This window comes from Catharus ustulatus, chromosome Z (genome assembly GCF_009819885.2).
Source record: "Catharus ustulatus isolate bCatUst1 chromosome Z, bCatUst1.pri.v2, whole genome shotgun sequence".
Classification (NCBI taxonomy): Eukaryota; Metazoa; Chordata; class Aves; order Passeriformes; family Turdidae; genus Catharus; species Catharus ustulatus.
Genome location: NC_046262.2, coordinates 27,107,159 through 27,128,421, shown reverse-complemented (window position 1 = coordinate 27,128,421; position 21,263 = coordinate 27,107,159). Strand labels below are relative to the sequence as shown.

The 21,263-nt window shown below is 44.4% G+C and overlaps 1 long non-coding RNA gene across 2 annotated transcripts; it reads left to right on the top strand.

The window, feature by feature from the left end:
- Nucleotides 1-804: 804 nt before the first annotated feature.
- LOC117011061 lies at nucleotides 805-15,813 on the top strand. Of its 2 annotated transcripts, none has more exons than XR_004420843.1 (4): nucleotides 805-902; nucleotides 1,678-1,752; nucleotides 3,203-3,374; nucleotides 15,443-15,813. It is a non-coding gene; the product is annotated as an uncharacterized LOC117011061 (long non-coding RNA). The 2 variants fall into 2 exon arrangements; XR_004420842.1 differs by having other exon boundaries at nucleotides 1,272-1,752.
- The last annotated feature ends 5,450 nt before the right edge of the window (nucleotides 15,814-21,263 follow it).

The following is a 21,263-nucleotide window of genomic DNA, read 5'->3' as shown; positions in this document are numbered from 1 at the left end:
TACTCATATAGAAGCTTATCTGTGTGTTGGAAATGGTCAAACCATATTAAAGCTCTAGAAAATTAACAGAAAGAATGTCAGAATGTTCAAATCTTACACAGAATTCTTGACAATAAAAGATTTATTCACTTCACGAGAAAGTGGTGGAGCATGTGACATTTTTGGAGAGATAGAAGCTTAAACCTCCAACCTTCGCTTCTCAATTATAAACCTAGCAGGCTGTTCAGATTTTTTTTCAGAGTCTGTTTAGGCTGCCAGCATCCGTTCAGAGCAAGGGCAGATAGCAATGACTAGAGGCTGTAGCTGGGTCCTTTCTCCAAAGATCTGGGAGCTGGGATCTGTAGCACCCAGTCCTCTGAAAAAAGACAACACCACTACCACAAGAGATATCTTGCCTTTGATCACCTATATTCAAGTTTACTGTTCCTCTCAACTGGCTAAGTGTAAGGAAACATGCATGATGATTTTTTTTTTTTGGTAGAATTTTTTCTAAAACTGCTTTTTCTACTCTGAGAAAGGTTAGCACTTGGCAGTATATTGTGAAATAGTAACTTCTGCTCACATATAACAATGTGAGAAAAACCTGTGCTGGTAAAGTCTAAAAGTTACAGACATTCCACATTATATATAAAGTCTTATAACTGGAGCACCATCTGATGAACTGTGATTTTGCCACTGATACCTATTATTTTGCGTTTAAAAGAAATTCAATAGAACAAGGAAATAAGCCTGATTTTGTGCCTTATTCTTCTGCAATGTATTAACAATATTAACTTTCTTTCCCTCTACTTTTTACCTAGCACATCCTTCAGATACTCTCTGCATTCCTCTACTATCAAAATGACACTACATGGTTTGAGGTTACCTAGGTGATGACACCTCATGGCCAGACAGCCAAAAAGGTATGGTTGAGGTTACTTTTTCTCTGCTATAAGCGAAGAAACCAGTTATAGATTTTCCTATAGCCAGCTTTCAATTTCCTGCAAGGCTTCTATACACCCAATTATTTTTGAGAAATCTCTCTCTATCAAATTTTCTTGATTCCATTCTCAAACTATCAGAATGAAGGTGATTGAAAAAAGTAATCATTTAGGCTTTCCCTTCAGAAGCCAGGGCTAATAATTTTTTTTCAACTGGTTTTTGTTGAGTAAAGTGTGCCATTAATGATTCTGCAACTGCTGTGAAATGGTCCTGGTCATTTATGGTATTTTGGTAAATCCTGACATCATGGTGTTACTATTTAAGTTACTAATTTCCAGTCTTTTAAACAGGTAATCTTCTGAGGCTGGTTGCTTATGCTATAAGCTTGTTAACTTCCATGGCAGAGGAGAAGCAGCCCAAATGTTCAAGCCTGGTTGTGAGTGCAAGTTGCATATTTGGATGCCTGTACCCAAGAGTTCATAGTTGCTTCTTTCTGACAAGAGTCTCTCCTGATCCATTTTTTCCAAAGAAGGAATGTTTCTAAATTGTTTTAGTTATCATCCTAAAATAAAACACAGCTAAGCTGAACATAACTTCCAATATTGGTCTCACCTTCTACTTGCTGATTTTTTTCATTTGGGGCAGAAAACATTCAGATGTGGTTACTGGCTTTGCTCCCATTGTTCTCAGCATGTGTTTCTCTCACCTTTATTTCAAGAAGCATGTACCTGATCTTAATTCTTCATGTATTTCTAGAGACTGCATTGGCTTCTCTGACTGTGACAGAGCTCTCTGTGTACACAGGTGACAATCCAGCAAACTGACATTACAGTAAGTAGTGATCTACCTGATAATAATGTATCTTCCTAAGTGGAAAGGTCTGAGAAAAGATGACTGAAAGATCTTATACCATATTCCATTGACAAAATTCTGTTCAGTCCAATAACCCCACAGTGCTTTGAAAAAAATTGCAATTTTTCCTGCAAACTGATCAGTTCAATAATCATGGATTCATAGAATCATAGTATGGTTTGAGTTAGAAGAGTCTTTACACCCAGTGCAAAACCCCCCTGCCATGGGTAGGGACACCTTTCACTAGACCCGGTTAATCAAAGTTCCATCCAGCTTGGCCTTGAACACTTCCAGGAATGGGCAGCAACTTCTCAGGTCAACCTGTTCCAGTTCCTAATCACTCTCTTAGCAAAGAATTTCTTCTTAATATATAATCAGAACCTACCCTCAGTTTAAAGCCATTTCCCCTCATCCTGTCACTACATGCCCTTGTAAAAAGTCCCTCTTCAACTCTCTTGTAGCTTCCTTTAGGTACTGGAAGGTGCTATAAGATCTTCTCACAGCCTTCTCCTCTTCAGGCTGAACTAATCCAACCCTTTCAGCCTTTCTTTACTGGGTCCAGCCCTCTGATTATATTTGTGATGTTCCTTTGGACCAAATCAAGCTTCTTAGTTTTGTGACCCCTAGGTGGATGCAGCTCTGCAGGTGGGGTCTCAGCAGAGCAGAGGGGCAGAATCCCCTCCCTGCCCTGCTGCCCACACTGCTCTGGATGCAGTCCAGCACACATTTGGTTTGCTGGGCTGGGAGTGCCCATGACTGGGTCATAGTGAGCTTCTTGTGCAGCAATATCCCCAAGTCCTCCTCACTCAGGTGGCTCTCAATCCATTCTTTGACCAGCCTGTATCCATGTCTAGGACTGCCCTGACCCAGGAGCAGGACCTTGCATTTGACCTTGTTGAGCTTCCAGAAGTTTGCACAGGCCCACTTCTCCAGACTGTCCAGGTCCCTCAGGGTGGCATCCCTGTCCTCCAGCGCTTCAGCCACACCAAACAAACTTGTGCGGTCAGCAAACTTGCATGATTTTGATCCAAATCAACTATTCTTTCAGACTTTAATGAAATGTAAAGGTTCATTAGCGGCACATTTCTTCTGCATTCATCCAAACAAATTAAAAAATGTGTTACACTATTCCTCCTCCTGAAAACCACAAAGTTGCCTGGGGATGGCATTGCCAGAAGTGAAGAAGAACGAGCCCAGTTAGAGTGAGGAAAGCTGGTGGTGGTCAAGGTCAGTTGCAAAGAGATTGCAGACGCAAGCTGATTGCTGTGATCTGTGGATGGGGACACTCCACTCATTTGTAAGAGACGAGAAAGGAAAGTTACAGAAACTTCACATGTGCAGCTCAGCCACATGGCCTTGTTTTCTCTCCTCCATTCTTAGGCGGCAGCAATAGAAGGTAACTTTTCTGTGTCCATTCTCTGTCCCTTAGGCAGGTTTCAAAGGGATTTTCTAATCCCTACCAGCTGCAACAGACCTGGAAGTGACAACATTCACTACGAGGATTACCACATCTTGTCCTGGAAAGGGGGAATTAGAAGTGTGAATCCACTTACACCTGCAAGAGAAATGAGGGACCAACCTCACTGTCCTCAAGAGACGAGGTAATGTATCCTTGGGTTTACAGTCAACTTTCATTTGCCCAGAGCAATCAAGGCACAGGTTGGAGCAAGACCCCAGGTTCTCTGGTGTTTTGTTCATGTAGCCTCATCACATTTTCTATCTATGTCTAATCTTATAAAGCCCATGAATCTGAAAAATTTTTACTAAAATAAAATGAGGAACAAAAAAATGTCCTTTTAGTCCTACTGTTTAACTCCCAAATTCTCCTAAACTTCGAACAGTTAATTCTCAGAACTTAAAATTAGTAAATAAACATAAAGAAACTACCAGGATTGATCCCTGTAAATTCTTCTGTCTTAGGGCTACAGCTGAAACACCTCATCTAAAACTTTACATTGCTTTAATTAGATTTCACCTCAAGATGAGCACATTTTCATTAGGTCCTAATAAGCGATGGTAGAAAAAATAAAAAGAGTAAACAAACTACATCCTTGCCCAAAACACAGGAACACTTTATCTGGGGACTAGAGTGCTTGTATAAGAGTCACCAGGAAAAAGCACAACTTACTTTCATTTCATTCCATGGAAGTCCAGCTGAACTCACAAGATAACTGGCATCAGCACAGAGGCAGCAAGCAACTTTTCATATTCTTGTCAATGTGAATTGCTGTTTTTCCCAGTGCTGGAAATCCAGCAGCGTTCTCACTGTCTCTGATCCAGCTTGGCAAAAACCAACCAACCAACCAACCAACCAACCAACCAACCAACCCAACAACCCAAAAACCCAATAACATTAAAGCAGATTACAGTAATTTCACGATTACAAGCTGCACTGACTATAAGCCGCATCTCTGGGTGTTGGCAAACATTTTGTTCTTTGTCCATACACTAGCCACACCCAATTATAAGCTGCTCTGCCGGCCCCATGTGCAACAAAGTTGCCAAATAGTAACAGAATCGTGGGATCGGGGTGTTTACTGGCTCAACTCAGGCCGTGAGGGCTCGGCCCGCTCAGGGTGCCAATGGGGCCGGGTGGCTCAGCTCGGCACTGCCACTCGATGGGGCCGCTTGGGGCCGGCCACTGCTGCCGCTGGGCTCGCTCGCCCCAGCCCAGCGCTGCGCCGTGGTGGCAAGCGGGGATGGAGCCCACCGGCACCCGCGGCAGTGGTGGGAGGCAGGGATGGAGCCCGCTGGTACCCATGGCAGCGGCGGCAGGAGGGGAAGGAGCCCCCACGCCTCCCCCTGGGCCGCAGGGCCAGCAGGAGGGAGCCCCCGCATCCCTGCCCCATGCTGCCGGCATGGAGCCAGGCTCCACCCGACGCGAAACAGAGTAACCAATTTGTAACAATCACGCAGTCCCGGGTTTTACTGGCAGGTGCTCGACTCGGCACCTTGGTTTGCACTTCCGGGGCTGGAAATGTCAGAAAATTATTCACATATTAGCCACCCCTGAGTGTAAGCCGCATTTCCGGGGTGGGAGCAAAATTTTAGTTAAAATGGTGCGGCTTGTAATCATGAAATTTCTGTATTCCATAGTCTCTAGCCTGGCTGAGAAAGAGTCCTAATGACTGCCTCACAGCAGACATTACCTACACTTGAATTCCTTCACATTCACTATTGTTCCTTCTCAGACCAATAATTACTGGCAGCAATAATTTTTTAAAAAAGAAAAAAAAGAAGAAAGAAAAGAAGGGCTCAAATGCAGGCACTCATTTTTTTCTGTGCTAGCAATGCATCTCAGTTCTTCAAGTATTCATGAGACACTTATAGTCACAGACAAAAACTGGTATTACACAGTCTCTGTCTACAACAGTCTTAATGTTCTAATGAGGCTTGATCACTCTAATTATGCATGCATTTTCTGTTTGCTGTGGTCTACAAGCAAACATCGAAAGGGCCAGTCGCATACTGCTAAGGGATTTCAGTGAAGCATTAAAAAGCAGAGCAGCAGAATATATCTTTCATTTGTCATGAGGTGCAGACTACCGGAATCCTCTTTCTTTTTTTTCCTGTTCCTTTATTTTAAGGTAACTTAATCTTCTTGACAATTACCTCCTCTGTGAAGTTTCCACGACTTTCATTTTAGCAACAAAGCAGCATTAGTTTGGTTAGAGGGGACTCTTTGCCAGTTTATAATTAATAGCAAGCTAAAATATACAGACAGCAGTTAATAAGGATTACTTGATGAGACATTTAAGAGTGTTAAGTATACAAACAATATATGCAGGGTAAATCTTATTTACAGCATAAAGTAATTTCAGTAATAATATAATTTTGGATCCGATGTACACTATTATGGTTTTTTTATTTATGAAATAGTAACTTTTTAGCTCAGAAGATCTGCTCCCACTTTTGTGGTTGTCTTTTCAGGGATGAAAATATGTTAATTAATGGTACCACAAAACATCTGGGATTGGACTTTGGGACTTTTCAAATATTAAGAAAATTAGTAATTTTCAAGGCCCAATCACCATGATGTTTTATTAGAAGCACATTAAGCAGGGAGAACACATTTGGCATGAGTAGAGAATTTTGTAGCACTTCTCCACAATTTTGACTAGAACTCAGCCTTTGTTACCTGGAGTATTATGCTAAAGTGCATTTTCAGACACAGTAGTACCATTACCAGAAGTACTACAGCCCTTTCCGAAGAAGATACTTTCAGAAGATATATTAGGAATGGAGGGACTTGGCAGATGGTGAACTGCGAGTTCATGTTTATGTCATCCAAGACACTGTAGTACATAGAGCACCAAAACTGGCTGTGAAAACAAGTGCCTTCTCTTCTGAGATTGTGGCCTAATGAAAATTTAATCTTTATTTTATTTTTAATCAAATATTTTCTTTCATTAAACTTGCTTTTTTCTATGCTTTTTTCTCTTTACAACACAGTCTGAGGGTACAAAAAGGAAGGATCTGTGCTGAGAATGCTAAAAAGAAAGGACATGTAACAGTTATGCTCAATTGAGAGATTATTTATGCCATCTTTTCATGTTAGCTGTGCCCTCCAGGTGAGGTGTCCAGCACAGTAAGTGACAGTGCAATTGGCTCTTCTGTTTTTATTGAGTTTGTTACTGAAGGATGATAGCCCTATCAAAATAATACTTTGATTCTGTGATAATCATAGAATATCCTGAATTAGAAGGGACTCACAGGAATTACCAAATTCAGCTCCTGGCCCTGCACAGGACGCTGCAAGAATCACACCATGTGCCTGACAGCATTGTCCAAATACTCCTTGAACTCTCTCAGGCTTGGTGCTGTGACCACTTCCCTGGGGAGCCTGTTCCAGTGCCCAAACACCCTCTGGGTGAAGAATCTTTTCCTGACATCCAACCCAAATCTTCCCTGACACAAATTCAGTCCATTCTCTCAGGTCCTGTCACTGTCACCACAGAGAAGAGATCAGTGCCTGCCCCTCCCCTTCCCTTACAAGGAGAGGATGTAGACTTCAGTGAGGTCTCCCCTCAGTGTCCTCCAGGCTGAACAGACCAAGTAACCTCAGCTGTTCCTCATACAACTTCCCCTCAAGGCCCTTCACCATCCTCATGGCCCTCCTCTGACCCTCTGTAGCCTTACATTAGGCTGTTGTGGCACCCAGAGCTGCCCCCAGCACTCGAGGTGAGGCTGCCCCAGTGCAGAGCAGAGCAGGACAATCCTCTCCCCTGCCCGACTGGTGATGCTGTCCCTGATGTCCCCCAGGACACAGAGGGCCCTCCTGGCTGCCAGGGCACTGCTGACTCATGTTCAAATTGCCATCAACCAGGACAGCCATGTGCCTCTCTGTGGCACTGCTTTCCAGCGTATCATTCCCCAGTCTGTCTGCACATCAAGGGTTGCCCCAACCCAGTGCAGAATCAAGCACTTGTCCCTGTTACACTTCTTTCAGTAAGTGATTGCCCAGCACTTTTACTTGTCAAGGTCTCTCTGAAGGGCCTCTCTGCCTTCAAGGCAGTCCACAGGTCCTCCAAAATTGGTATAATTTAATATCTGTCATTGCACACCAAGAATACCCAAATTCACGGGGCAGCCAGCATCAGCTCAGGACAGGGACAAATATTCTGACCCATTTAAGGTACTTCTAGTCATTCCATGAATATATATCCTTTAACGTACTTCACAAAAGATCTTCCAGAAGATCTTGGAAAAGTAAACATTTCTTACAGAATTTACTTTTAAATAAAACCTTTTGTATACACTCATACAATCTTTCAGTAACAGCAAAACTCTTTCCTGACAAGCTGATCTGTACTCTTCATAAGTACAAAGGCCACTGGAAAGATAAATACAGTAATTTCACGACTATAAGGTGCACCCTTTTGACTAAAATTTTGGCCCGAACCCAGAAGTGCGCCTTATAATCCGGTGCGCCTTATATATTGGACAAAGTTGTGAAATTTGCCAACCTAGAAGTGCAAGCCGCGAGGGAGGGTGGCACTGAGGGAGTGCCGAGCCGTGAGGGGGTGCGGGAGTGGGCGGAAGTGGCCGGCAGGAGCCATGTGGGGAGGGAGGGAGTAGGCGGCCACAGAAGCCCCGAGCCGCAGCCACCCTGAGCCAACCCAGAAGTGTGAACTGCGGCCGCGCCACGGCAACCCATGGCAGCCCCGGGCCGCCCCGAGCCACCCTGGACCGTGATCGGCCCTGAACCGCCCCAAACCACCACGATCCGCAGCCGCCCCAAGCTGCGCCTCGCCAGCCGGTGCCAGGGGCGGGCGGGAGTGCCGACACCCGCAGCACGGGGTGGGCACCTGGGGCTGCATTTAAAGGCTAAGCCGATCTGTGAAAAATGTTTGCAAATTGAGCACCTGCCAGTAAACCCTGCGACCACGTGATTCTGTTACTAATTCGTTACTTTGTTGCGCACAGCGCAGCTCCTCGCTGCAAAAAAAAGTGCACTTTATAGTCCGGTGCACCTTATAGTCGTGAAATTACTGTAAGTAAAATCTTTTTCCCAAAGAGTGTTATCATGTGTTCCCCAGAGAAAGGATTTATTTCTGCTCACTTTACATCTATCTCCAAAGTGGCAATTGTTTAGCAAGAAGAGATTTTTATTGATCTTCCTTCTTAATTATATCTGTGTGAGAATTATTGTGGACTCTAATTAGGCACCTGTTCTCTCTCCACTCACAAGGAAAAACATTTCAATTAGAGTAAAACAAATCAAATTATTAAAGCACTATCTTTTGCACTTTTCATTTTGCTATTGATAATGGGAGGAAAATTGGCTTGAGTGTTCAGACATTCATACCAGACTCTAGTCAGTTTTTATGTAATAAAATAACAAAGCTAAATTCTGTTCTCAGCTGAATTACATAAATGAAGACCTGTATCAAGTCCATTAGCAGATCTGATGTTAACCAGTTTTAGTACTGGGGACCTCTTTTTGGTCCTTTTACATTGGTCTGGGATAGTAATGTTATTTCTTGCTTCCCCAAAATACCTCAAAAAGAATTTTCAAGTGGAAATATTTTTTCAGAAATGTATGTCTTTAAGCCTCTTTGGTCCTTTTTGGTCCTTTTACATTTGGTCTTTAAGCCACCCTGAATGTTGCAAGTGGTCAAGGTGTAGAGTAGCTAGGTGATCAGCTACCACTCTTGTGCACAAGGCAACATGTTTTCTACCCTTTACCAACATTTAATCCTCACCAGCTGAATTTGTTGGTGCATGAATAATTCCATGTGATACATAAAAATGTTTGTGGGGCTGGGTCCACACAGATTTTCTATGGATGAAGACCAGAAGCCTGCAGACAAAATTCTCCTTGTTGTAGCTGAGAGCCAACTAACTTGTAAACAAAGGCAAAAACCTTAAAAACTAGACTTACAGGCTAAATTTTGGGCATTTATCATACATTTGTGGCTGTGTATTGTTGTTCTGCCTAAATAAGATTTAGGAAAGCAGTCAGGTGGGTTATATTCCATTTTTGACAGAATGTGCTCCTGACAAATACGTACACCTGAACATGCTGTTCCCCATGGAGCACAGAGGCTCTACCCTGATGCAAGGCAAAACCAGCCCGACAAGCTAAACATCTGCCTCTCCTTCTTGACCCTTCCCTTGCCAGTGCACAGCTGGACAAGCCCAAAGAGCTGCCCCTCTTCTCTTCCCCTCTCCTTCAATGGCGGATGCAAGAGTGTTAAAAAAGGTGGTCCCAAACTCTCCTACTCAGGACAGCCAAGGTTCTGCCCTGGGGGCAGAGAGAATTCCCTGGCATCTTTTCTTGGCATCAGGATCAGGCTGGCAGCCCCAGCCTGTTGTCTTTGCTTCACAAACATACATGCTTCCAGCTCTTGGCACAGCTTGAAGTCTCATTCCATTGCCTGTGATCAGATGCTGCTGACATGTAATGTTACCCAAGGGATGGAGAAGAGAGGAGCAAAGCAAGGGAAGACAGTGATCCCTAAAAGTGTGCAATGCAGCTCACTCACCAGTCTTCCCTAAAAGGAAGATCAATGGGTGAGCCGCACTGCACCTCTAAGAGGAGCTTACTTATTATTTTCCATCTGTCCTGGCTCCTTCCCCTTAGCTGGGGCAAGCCCAGGCCTGTTCTTGAAAGGGATTTTGTCAGAATGTAACACTAGCTTACTAACACCTGTTTGCATTTTCATAGAGACTAACATAGGAAGGAAATGTTATTCTAAATCAACACACACATGTTCCTATCTCAGGTTGCATCCTTCCTGGGGGTAGGGAAGCACTCAGATGTTTTTCATTTGAATTATTTTCCACAATGTGTGCTACCCTACCTTTCCCATCCATTATTGCCAGCATTCCTTTTGGGACAATAATTAAAAGGCTGTCTGCAGGACCCCATAACTAATATTACCATGTCTGAAGATAGAAGATATTATTATTAGTATTAAAGCTTACACAACCGCCCTTCAAATAAGACTAGAGTTTTATTTTCTGTGGCCACCTTCAACAGTACTGTAAGAGACTTACTCTGTTATGAGAATGTACTCTACATATGCCTGAACAGAATATGCTTTGAGAAATGAAGGCATAAAGCAGAGCTTCTACCTGTCCCTAGTCCCAAAGATAAAAAAGCAGATACACAATTCAGACAGCAGTAAAACAGACCTTTAACTTTGTGCTAAAGCAACTCCTACAGTATGGTGGATAGAGACAAAAGTGTATGCAAATATGTTCTTGAACTAGCATGAAGTTTTCACTATTATGAATTTCCAGCACAGAGCCGAAACTAGCCCTGGACTGTAAAGGGACAGTAGCATGAAGCCAGGAGGTAAAGGAGCTGTTTGGTTTCCCTTACAGTATGAGAACACTCAATACTTCTGTATGACAAAATCCTCCTGCTGATGCACGGAGCAAGCAGGGACATCACTTGAAACAAGCCATAAGTATATTAGTCACACACACCTGGATTTCTTTCTGCCCCAGCACACTTTGTCAGTTAGAGGGGCAATGATCTTTCTCCAAAGCAAAACCACTCCTATTTGTGCTCAGCCAGAGAAGAAGTACTTTGGGTGGAAGGGGGTCTGACCTGAATCCCTGCCCCAAAATGAAATTGTCTTGCTCTTTGAATGTTCTTTTTTTCCCAGCGTTGTGCATCTATGAACCTTCTGAATTATGTCTCAAAAAATGAACCAAAGACTTCACTTATATCAGTTTGTGGAGCTTTTTTCTAGATTTAAGGATGTTTGAATACATTTGCATAAGCAAGCTAAGCTGGCATTTTTCTGAGGAGTGATTTGGCATTTAACTGAGAAGGTAATAAAATCATTAACTGGTGGGGCAAAAGAAAAAGAAGATACAGTAATTTCACGAATACAAGCCGCAGCAATTTGACCAAAATTTTGGTTGAAACCCAGAAGTGTGGCTAGTACTCCGGGGCGGCTGATATGTTAACGATATTCTAAAAGCTGCCAACACAGAAGTGAGAGCCCATGGCAGCCCCAGGCCAAGCTGGAACCCGGCCAGCCCCAGCAGAGGTGGGAAAGCCGGGCAGAGGCGGGGCCAGCGGTGCGGGGAGCGGGTGGCAGAGCCTGGGCCAGCAGTGCGGGGAAGGGGGGGCGGCAGAGCCGGGGCCAGCAGGGCGGGGGAGACTGGGAGAACTGGGGCTAGCAGCACAGGGGAGCCCAGCAGAACCGGGGCCAGCAGTCCACTGGAGCCCAGTAGAACAGGGGCCAGCAGTGCAGGGGAGCCCAGCAGAACCGGGGCCAGCAGCGTGGGGGAGCCCAGCGGTGCGGGGGCCTGCAGTGCCGGCCAGGGCGAGCAAACGCGGTGGTGGCAGTACAGACAGGAGTGGGGGGGCCAGTGAGCCCGACAGCGGCGGCAGCGGCAGCACTGCCCGGCCAGGGTGAGCAAACGTGGCGGCGGCGGTGCAGGTGGAGGCAGGGGGCGAGTGAGGCCGGTGGCAGCGGTGGCGGCAGCACCTCCCAGCCGGCCCCGAGCGGCCCTGCCGAGCCGTAGCGCCGAGCTGAGCCACCCAGCCCCGTCGGCAACCATGAGTTGGCCGAGCCTGCCTGGCCCCGCCCCGAGCCAATAAACCCCGCTATGCCACGATCCTGTTACTAATTGGCAAATTTGTGAAAGTTGCACACAGATCCTCGCTACGAACGAAAGTGCGGCTAATATTCGGCGTGCGGCTTATTTATTGACAAAGACATTAAGGTTGTTGACGCACCGGAAGTGCGGCTTACACTCCGTGCGGCTTGTATTCGTGAAATTACTGTAATTGATCTGTGATACTAAATGTGGATCCTATTGAAAATTGGAGAATTGTTTTATCCACTGATAATGTACTAAATATCTCTTATAAAATACATACATGGAGGGATGTAATAGCAGAGGACTCATCTGAATTACATCTCAGTCCATGTAGTCATCTGGAAAACCACTTAAAACACAGCCTTGTCCCACATTATCTACGTTATGTTTTGAATCAGTAAAGGCTGCACAAATTCAATGTAGATGCAAAGATCCACCGTGCTTCATCAATTAAACAGCACAAATAAAAAAAATTGGAGAGAATTTTTATTCTTTTGTTATACCATCTTTATTCTTTCATTATACATAATACTGACATATTATTTAGAGCACTAGAAAAAGTCAGGGAGGTCATCTGGTTATCCATATGAAGTGGAAAACACTTCTAAAAAAGTAAACAAGGATGGTTTTTTTGCCTCAGAGAGCAGATAGTGCAATGTAGTGTCAGATAATGAGCTAAGATCAAAACAGAAGAGTCCCATGAAAATTCCAACATAGACAAAAAGTAGATGATGGTCTAAAGTACAAAAAGCCAGCACAAAAACAGAAGCACAGTAATTTTATGACCATAAGGTGCACCCTTTTGACTAAAATTTTCCCTCAAACCCGGAAGTGCGCCTTATAGTCCGGTGCGCTTTATATGATGTACAAAGTTGCTAAATTTGCCAAACCAGAAGTGTGAGCTGTGAGCCGTGGGGGGAGCTGGCAGTGCCACGGCAGCCAGGTGGAGGCCAGCCTGAGGGGCCGTGGCACCACCCCTCCCGGGTCCAGGTGGGCCCAGGGGCCTGCGGCACCGCCCCGTCAGGTACAGGCAGGGCTGGGGGCCCACGGCTGCCAGGTTGAGGCGGGGCCTCAGCCAGCAACCACGCGGGCGGAGCTGGGAGTGGAGCCTCACTGCAAAAGAAAGTGCGCCTTCTAGTCCAGTGCGCCTTATATGATCTACAAAGCTGCGAATTTTGCCGACTCCCAGGGGGTGCGCCTTATAGTCCAGTGCGCCTTATGGTCGTGAAATTACTGTAGTTTGAAGTAGCAATAATTTGATACCAACTCAGAGGAAGTTGAACAGACATGAGTACCAAGGATTTTTATTTGATTTGAAAATAAAACAAATTAAAAATTAGGGCTATGTTTGCTAATAAATTACAGATGAACCATGTATTTTACTCAGTTACATTGATAACAGTACAAAGTGGTCAGATTTTTTGACTCTTACGGCAAAGTATCCAGACAGATGCTGAACAAGATCAAGAATTGAAGTCCAGGTAAAGTAATTTGCCCTTGCCAATGAACCTGTAGGGTAATATACGATCTTATGTAAACATCACCTATATAATTCTAATCCTTTCTGGCATTTATGTTTCTTAATTTTATGTATAAATACAGATTTAGAATTTTTTTACAGCCAAGTTTAAACATTGCAGATGGCAGATGGCACCTTAGACAGTTTCATTCAGCCCAAGATATAAAGATTATGATCCACTTCTCCACTCATGATTTTACTAGCATTAACCATGGAGTTCTTAATCACTGTTTTATCCAAACTCACTGATGTTCTATATTGAATACCTTCCACACATGGTTTCTACTGAAGAGAATGCTGCAGCACCACATCTTGATTTGCTGTGAAATCACCTGCTTCTAGAACATGGTTTTCCATAAAAAATATGTTCATTTAGTGGTTTTAAAGACAAATCATGGGCCATACAGCTCTGTAAAACCAGCCTCAATCAACACAGCCACCTTCATAGGTGTACTATGGCCTATTATTTCATGCAGTGCTTAGAATCATGCCACAGAAGACCTGGACTTGCCACCCAACTTCAGACACCTACAGACCCTGGTGTGTGTTTAGAAGAACCCTGGTAACATGTGTAAGACAAGTAAGCTCCTCCACAGTCAAGCACCTGAGCTGAGACCTTGATCCCCTCCAGACAAGGGCCCCCCGTCCAGGGCCTTTTTACATTCCTGCTTTTGTTAACACCATAAAGCCCAGGGATAGAGTCTCAAGAATGTCTCAAGAATAAAGTGCCTCAAGAGATAGAGAAAAGAGAAGGACATCTGTTATACACTTACCTTAGCTACTCAGCTAGTCTCTACTTCAGCTAGTATCCACTTCAGAAATGCCCTACTGGACTGGAGTAGCAGTCTGATATGTAGGAGAAATGCAGGAGAAATGCAGGAGAAACACTCTCCTCTGGAGACCTTTGGGGTCAGAGAGAGCAGAGTGGGAGACAGAGGCACAACTGGCTGGAGATGGTGAGCTTGAGGGTATGGACTGTCGTTGAAGCAGGGGAACGCACTCCAGTTTGTTGGAAACCTTTTTGGTGTGTGCCAAAGAGTGTTCTCTTGGCAGCACCATTTGTGGACCTGAGAGGAGCTAAGCTTGTCCCATTGGCTCCTGGTGAACCACAGGCTCATTCAGAGACATAAGTTTCATCTTTTTGCAAGGAGTAGATACTCCATTCCCTGCAGAAGCACAGTCTCAAGGGACATGACACGCTGCTTTTATCTCCAGCTACCCAGTCTATGAACCTTGCAAACTTCCACTGCAGTGATTCCAGGGAAGCAAGTCTTAGGTGAGATTATTCACATCACAGGTGGTCCAGACCCACAAAATGCAGAACAACCCTCCCCAAAACATCCGAGGCCTGAGGCCTGGGGATGAGACATTTGCTTCATGTGGTAATATTGTAAAACACAGGAAGAAGGTGTTGCTATAATAAGCTACCAGAAGTGGTCTTAATGTCTTATAGGGAGATGAAGATATTTGCCAGCATTTGTAACTGCCAAGGGATGGCCCAGAATGACTGCTGGAATTTGCTCAGCATGCATTCATGATTTCCTGTCCTTTCACAGTCCTTTCTCAGATGAACCAAACAGTGCTGTCAGGGACTTCAGCAAACATGTGTCTTCCAGGAATCCTCACTTGTAATGTATTCCTCTCAGTGGCTTCAAAAATAGCATTCTGATATTTGAGGTGAGGAAAAATGAGGAAGAATCCATAGAAATTAGCAACAAATTTGTAATACTGACCAGCCTTTTTAACTGTTGATAATAATACTAATACACAACAGTGTATTCCCAAGTAAATTCCCAAAGAATTGTGAATACGGCAAATGCAGTTCAGGGCACACAGCAAACACGGGCTGGCTGTGCTTACTGAGACTGTTAAATAGTATCTTCTGAATTTTTAAGATACAATTCTCAGTTCCAGTCCGAAGATCTGGCTGAGCTCAAATGCAAAACACAATTTGAAGCTCCTTTGGAAAATTGAATAGCAGTAATCCACCATGGCATTTACATAGTGCTTCTCTCTGCTGTTTTATAGACATGATTCAATCAATTCTTGGGTCTCTCCAGGGAATTAAAATATGCCTTTCAGGAATGAGGAAACCGAGGAAGAAGAGCTCAACACCTTTGCATGGCTCACAGAGGTTTGGTCATGGCAGAAGTTGTTGGATTCAGGAGGCAACGCCACCCCCATCTGCACCCACACCCCAAGCCCACACCTTCTCCTTTTGGTACTACTGCAATACAAATGCTTCCTTCCCTTATGTGTTTGCTAAGATCAGAGGCAGAAGCATCATATTCTCAACCATGCCAGAGGATATGGTCATTCCACTGTCAAGGTAATTTATAATATGTACAAAAGCTTCTTCTTAGAGTGTTGGTAAGATATACGGGCATAGTAAAGGCCTAATAAAGACTAAGCCACACTAATAAAATGCAAAGGTTGTCATTTAGAATGGAAAATCCTGTGATTTAAAGGCAGTGGCCAAATATTGGATCATTTTATATATTGTTAATAAGTCAGAACAAGCAAGCAGCACATCTGGTGTAAAAATTAAAGCTCTTATCAAAGTCCACCAGATAGGGATTCGAGGATTTCTGTGCTGGATAAACCCAATGCCTATGTGAGAACCTCCTCCGCTGTACTGGTGGCATCACATGAAGTCTGTCTATGCCGACTTTGCTCAGGGGTGACTTTTGTGGAGAAGGTCCTGTCACCTGGTGCAGTGACCCTACTTTCAGGTCCATTTGCTCAGGCGTCTGTAGTCTAGGCAGGTGCAAAGAGGCTCTATAAAAACAATACAATACACCTTCACAAGTACATGGCAAGTGTTCTCTGCTTGGCACACACAAAAAACATGGCTATGATTTGATGAGCTACAGACCAGCTCTTGTAGGGAATCCAAGGAGCCTTTGTTGCCATTGGGTAACATCTAGGAGAGTGTACCACTTCTAAAGAAAGCCCTTGATGTTAAAACACAGTGTCTTTTCCACCAAGGACACTCAATAACCTGGCAACCAACTCTGACTTTCTTTCCCTTAGAAGCTTATTCACAGAATCACAGAATCATAGAATCACAAGGTTGGAACAGACCTCCAAGATCCTCGAGTCCAGCCCATGCCCTAACACCTCAACTAGACCATGGCACCCAGTGCCATTCCAGTCTTTTTTTAAACACATCCAAGGATGGTGACTCCGCCACCTCCCTGGGGAGACCATGCCAGTACTTTATCCCTCTTTCAGTAAAAAACTTTTTCTTACATCCAACCTGTATTTCCTTTGGTGCGTCTTGAGATGGTGTCCTCTCACTCTGTCAGTTGCTGCCCCACCTTGCTGCATGGCACTAAGAAGTTGTTTTGTGTATGTGCGCTGAATGGTTTGTTCTGTACTCCCCCCGAGTTTGTGCTGTTGGTTCAGCCGCCCTGGCCTCTCCCCACTGGCAGGATCCCAGCGGCTATGGCTCGATTCCCCCCCGTCCCCTCACCCTTAAAATTCCCCCGCCATCTTCTCTTGCTCTCTCTCTTCCCTTGGAATCCGTTCGGGAGTAAACTGCTGGACTCTGTGCTGGGAAAGGGAGCCTCCTCTGTCTTTTGCCTTTGTCCATGTGGGTTCCACATTCTTCCTGGTCCGGAGCTAGCCAGAGAGAAGAAAAAACCCCACATCACCTGACCACAGCCACCTTTCAGGGAGCTGTAGAGAGTGATAAGGTCACCCCTGAGTCTCCTTTTCTCCAGGCTGAACTACCCCAGCTCCCTCAGTTGTTCCTCACAGAGTTTGTATTCCAAGCCCCTCATCAGCCTTGTGGCCTCCTCTGGACACTCCAGCGTCTCAATGTCCTTCCTGAACTGAGGGGCCAGAACTGGACACAGCACTCAAGGTGTGACCTCACCAGTGCTGAGCACAGGGGAAGAATGACCTCCCTGTTCCAGCTGGGCACACTGTTCCTGATACAGGCCAGGGGCCATTGGCCCTCTTGGCCACCAGGGCACTCTGCTGGCTCATGTTCAGTCGGCTGTACCAGCACCCCCAGGTCCCTTTCTGCCTGGGCACTGTCCAGCCACACCTTCCACAGCCTATAACGTTGCAGGGGGTTATTATGGCCAAAATACAGGACTCTGCACTTGGATTTATTAAACTTCATCTTATTGGACTCTACCAATCCATCCAACCATTCCAGGTCTCTCTGCAGACCCTCCTCCCTTCCAACAGATCAACACAAGCTCCCAGCTTAGTGTCGTCTGCAAATTTACTGATGAAAGACTCTATGCCCTCATCCATAAATCAATAAAAATATTGAACAGAACTGGCCCCAGCACAGACCCCTGAGGGACACCACTGGTGGCTGATCCCCAGCTGGATACAGCACCATTCACCACTCTCTGGGCATGGCCATCCAGACAGTTCTTAACCCAGCACACAGTGCTCCTGTCCAAGCTGTGGGCTGCAGCTTTTCCAGGAGCGTGCCATAGGAGACAGTGTCAAAAACCTTGCTGGAGTCCAGGTACACAACATCCACAGCCTTTCCCACATCCACCAGGTGGGTCACTTGGTCATAAGAGGAGACCAGGCTGGTCAAACACAACCTGCCCCTCCTAAACCCCTGCTGGCTCAGTCTGATACCCTGGCCATCCTGTAAGGGCTGTGTGATGACAGTCAGTATACACTGTTCCATTACCTTACCAGGTGCTGAGGTCAGGCTGACTGGCCTGTAATTACCAGGATCCTCCTTCCCACCCTTTTTGTGAACGGGTGTCACATTGGCCAGATTCCAGTGAGCCAGGACTGTTGGTAAATGATGGAAAGTGGCTTCACAAGCTCATCTGCCAGTTCATCACCCTGGCATGGATCCCATTCTGAGGACAAGCCATCTACACACTAAAGACTGAGGCAATGAAGGCATTAAGCACTTCCACCTTCTCCTCATCTGCAGTTAGTAAGTCCTCATAACGGTATCTTTCCTCTCATGTACTTGGGATTCCTTGATTCTCTATCTATAATTTTACCTTTGTTAACCTTATTGCTTATTTTCTACAGACATTTACACAGCTTATTGTCAGGCCTGCAGCTTCATCAGCTCCCTTAGCTGAGGTCATGCAGCCAGTTGGAAGAAAAGTTGAGCCTTGAGTCCCTTGAGCATCAGCAGCCAAGTACTGGAGGTGGGGAAGGGTAACACAGAGGAAGGTGCAGTGCCCTCTGTGACACTATCACACTTACCCATCTATTTTATACCTTTTTGGAAGACATTTAGCCTCACACTTTAGATACTCTTAAAGACTTTAGGCTAGACTAGGCATGCATTGGCTCCATGGGATCACAACTGAGGCCTGAGGTTATTACAAGAGTAAAGAGCAGAAAATGTGATAGAAACTTAAAGCACCTGAGCAATTGAGCAATGTATAGGCCATAATCCTCTGCAGACTCTTCAGTGGAAGAAGGAATAAAAAGGGGATTTGTGTCTTAAGAACACAAGGCAGAGTACATGTACATGTATCCATGCTTACTTAGCAATGGTGCAATAGTGCTGAATGTAATGTGATTGTTCATGTGAGCAGGTCCTGGCTCATGTGACAGCGACCTTTGGTGTTTCACTCAGTCTGTTTCCTGAGGCATTGACACTTAATCCATGTCTTGAATCATAACATCTTCTGATCAGAGTAAAAACCTCTTTATGTAGAAACACTGCCATCTCCATTTCCATGTAGGTGCTTTCTCTAGCTTTTGGAAAGCTAGGATGTGCTGGTGACTATGACAATGGTCTCCAGCTGGGGTTTGTAAGATGTCTGTTCCCCAGGAATGAAGTGCCTTGTGTTTGAACTTTCAGCCCTAAAACTGTTTAAGCTTTGCAAATAAGGGAAAACTTAAAGGCCATAGTTTGACAATAATGGAGGAAATTTACCAAAAGGTCAAATAGCAAACAGATTGTTAAGATGACATTTAATGATGAAAATTTTCCTTGGGTTCTGCAGTGCTGCCTCTTGCCTGTTATTTTGACTAATCAGTACCCATAAGGCTGTCATGTCCTGGAGAGTTTTAGACCTGTGTCTTTTCTGCTTTTTTTTAGCTAATGATGACTACAGGAACCACCACTGACAACTGTTTTAGGCAATCTTTTTTTCCCCAGCGTATACAGAAACACCTTCTCCTCATCCCTCTCTATCTGGTGATTTAACAGACCCTTACCTCTAATGACCAGCTCTAGGGGTGTTAACAAGCTAAGAAGGAGCTGGGGTCATATTTTATCTTCTTTCTGTTAAGATATTTTAATTAATGTTTCCATTGAATATCCAAACTAGACCACTGATAACTCCAAGCTTAAACACTATTTTCAATTTTCCAAGTCTTTTAAGGCACAGTGTTAAAGCTTTACAAGTCATGTATTCAAGAAGTTATTAACCATATAATAAACATATGTTTTGTTAACCTGAAAATCAGTTCACTAACAGCACCACAGAAAGTAATCACAATCTCTCAACATCACAAAAAGTGTTAACATGATCTCTTGGTCTAAATGAGTGATAGAACTGGAGAATGTATTAGCTTGTTTGGTTAGTGCTTCTTTACCCCCATTGCAGCTTCATATCCTCAAAGGAGCATAGTCACACTAATACTGCCCCAATATTAAATAATGTAAATTCTGTACTATTAGTTTTCATCATTTTCAACTGAAGTGCAACTGCCTGCATGACCTGACATGTTTCCTCAAACCAGTATTTCAACTGCCATTACAGAAGCTGGTGCATCCCCTGGAGCTCCAATTTAATGCCTTCAAACCACAGGCTTAGCTGTTCAAGTTTTATAGTTTGAAACTTATTCTAAAATACATTTTATGGTTGAAAATTTATTTTATTTTAAACTCTCCAGAATGCCTTCCAGTTAATAAATGACAGAATAGGTTTGTTTTCTTCCAGCCATATTGAACCAGGAGGTTGTAGAGTAGCTCAACCACACCACACAGCATGAGCAACCAAACAACTCGAAGAGACACAGTACAGGAATCCTTAGACATTTTACATCTGTGAAAAGTTCTCACTAGGCTCATTAAAACTTTTTTGCCTATATTATGTTGGTTCTGTACAAAGTTTATGTGTTTGTGTGAGAGAGAAAGCAAACCAAACCGAGCTAGAGAATCCGGAAGGGGTTTAGCTATTGCAGCATGGCAAGCAACTGTAGTAGGGAATACAGTGGGTGAGTGCTGAGTATTAGTATCTGCACTCTCAACTCTCGTGTGCCACTCCTTTGTCTCCCAGCACCATAAAGTGCTTCACCAAAGTAAGCATAATTGTTTCCACTCTTAGCTGAGTACCTGCAGAGAAAGATGACACTTCGCCTTTGGCAAAGGGGAGTAACACCCTGGCACATATGCCTGCCTCTCTTGACAAGCTGTTGTGCCATCAACCTAGAAGTGTCAAAACAAAAGTTTTTTTTGTTTTTCTGTCCAACCCACTTTCTTCCCAAAGAACAAACCTCATTTCAGAAACAGGCTTTTCACAAAAGCTCTTCTGAGATGCTTTCATACCAATGTAAGGCTCTGCCCCCTAAAGTGGCTGGACCCTGTAACAAAATGTGTGCAGGGGTATGAGCTTGAGGAGTTGTTCAAGCAAAAATGCTTGCGGGTCTGCAGGTACAAGATCCAGATCTAGCTAGCAAAAGATTGGTGGGCAACAGCAGAATGAAGGACATAGCATATTTTTGCAACCTCTGGAAGGTCAAGTGTAATTTCAGCGCTGGGTGCAAAGACTGAAAACTGAGTGAGAAAATAAGGCAGGGAAGTACTAAGGCAAGGAGATGGCTTTCATGGAGCTGTTTTAAACGAACTGTAGGGAATTAAACATTTATAATATATCCATTTGTATCCTTTTAGAATTGCAACTTAGACAAATTATAAAAGACACAATGTGTAAGAGCTTCAGTG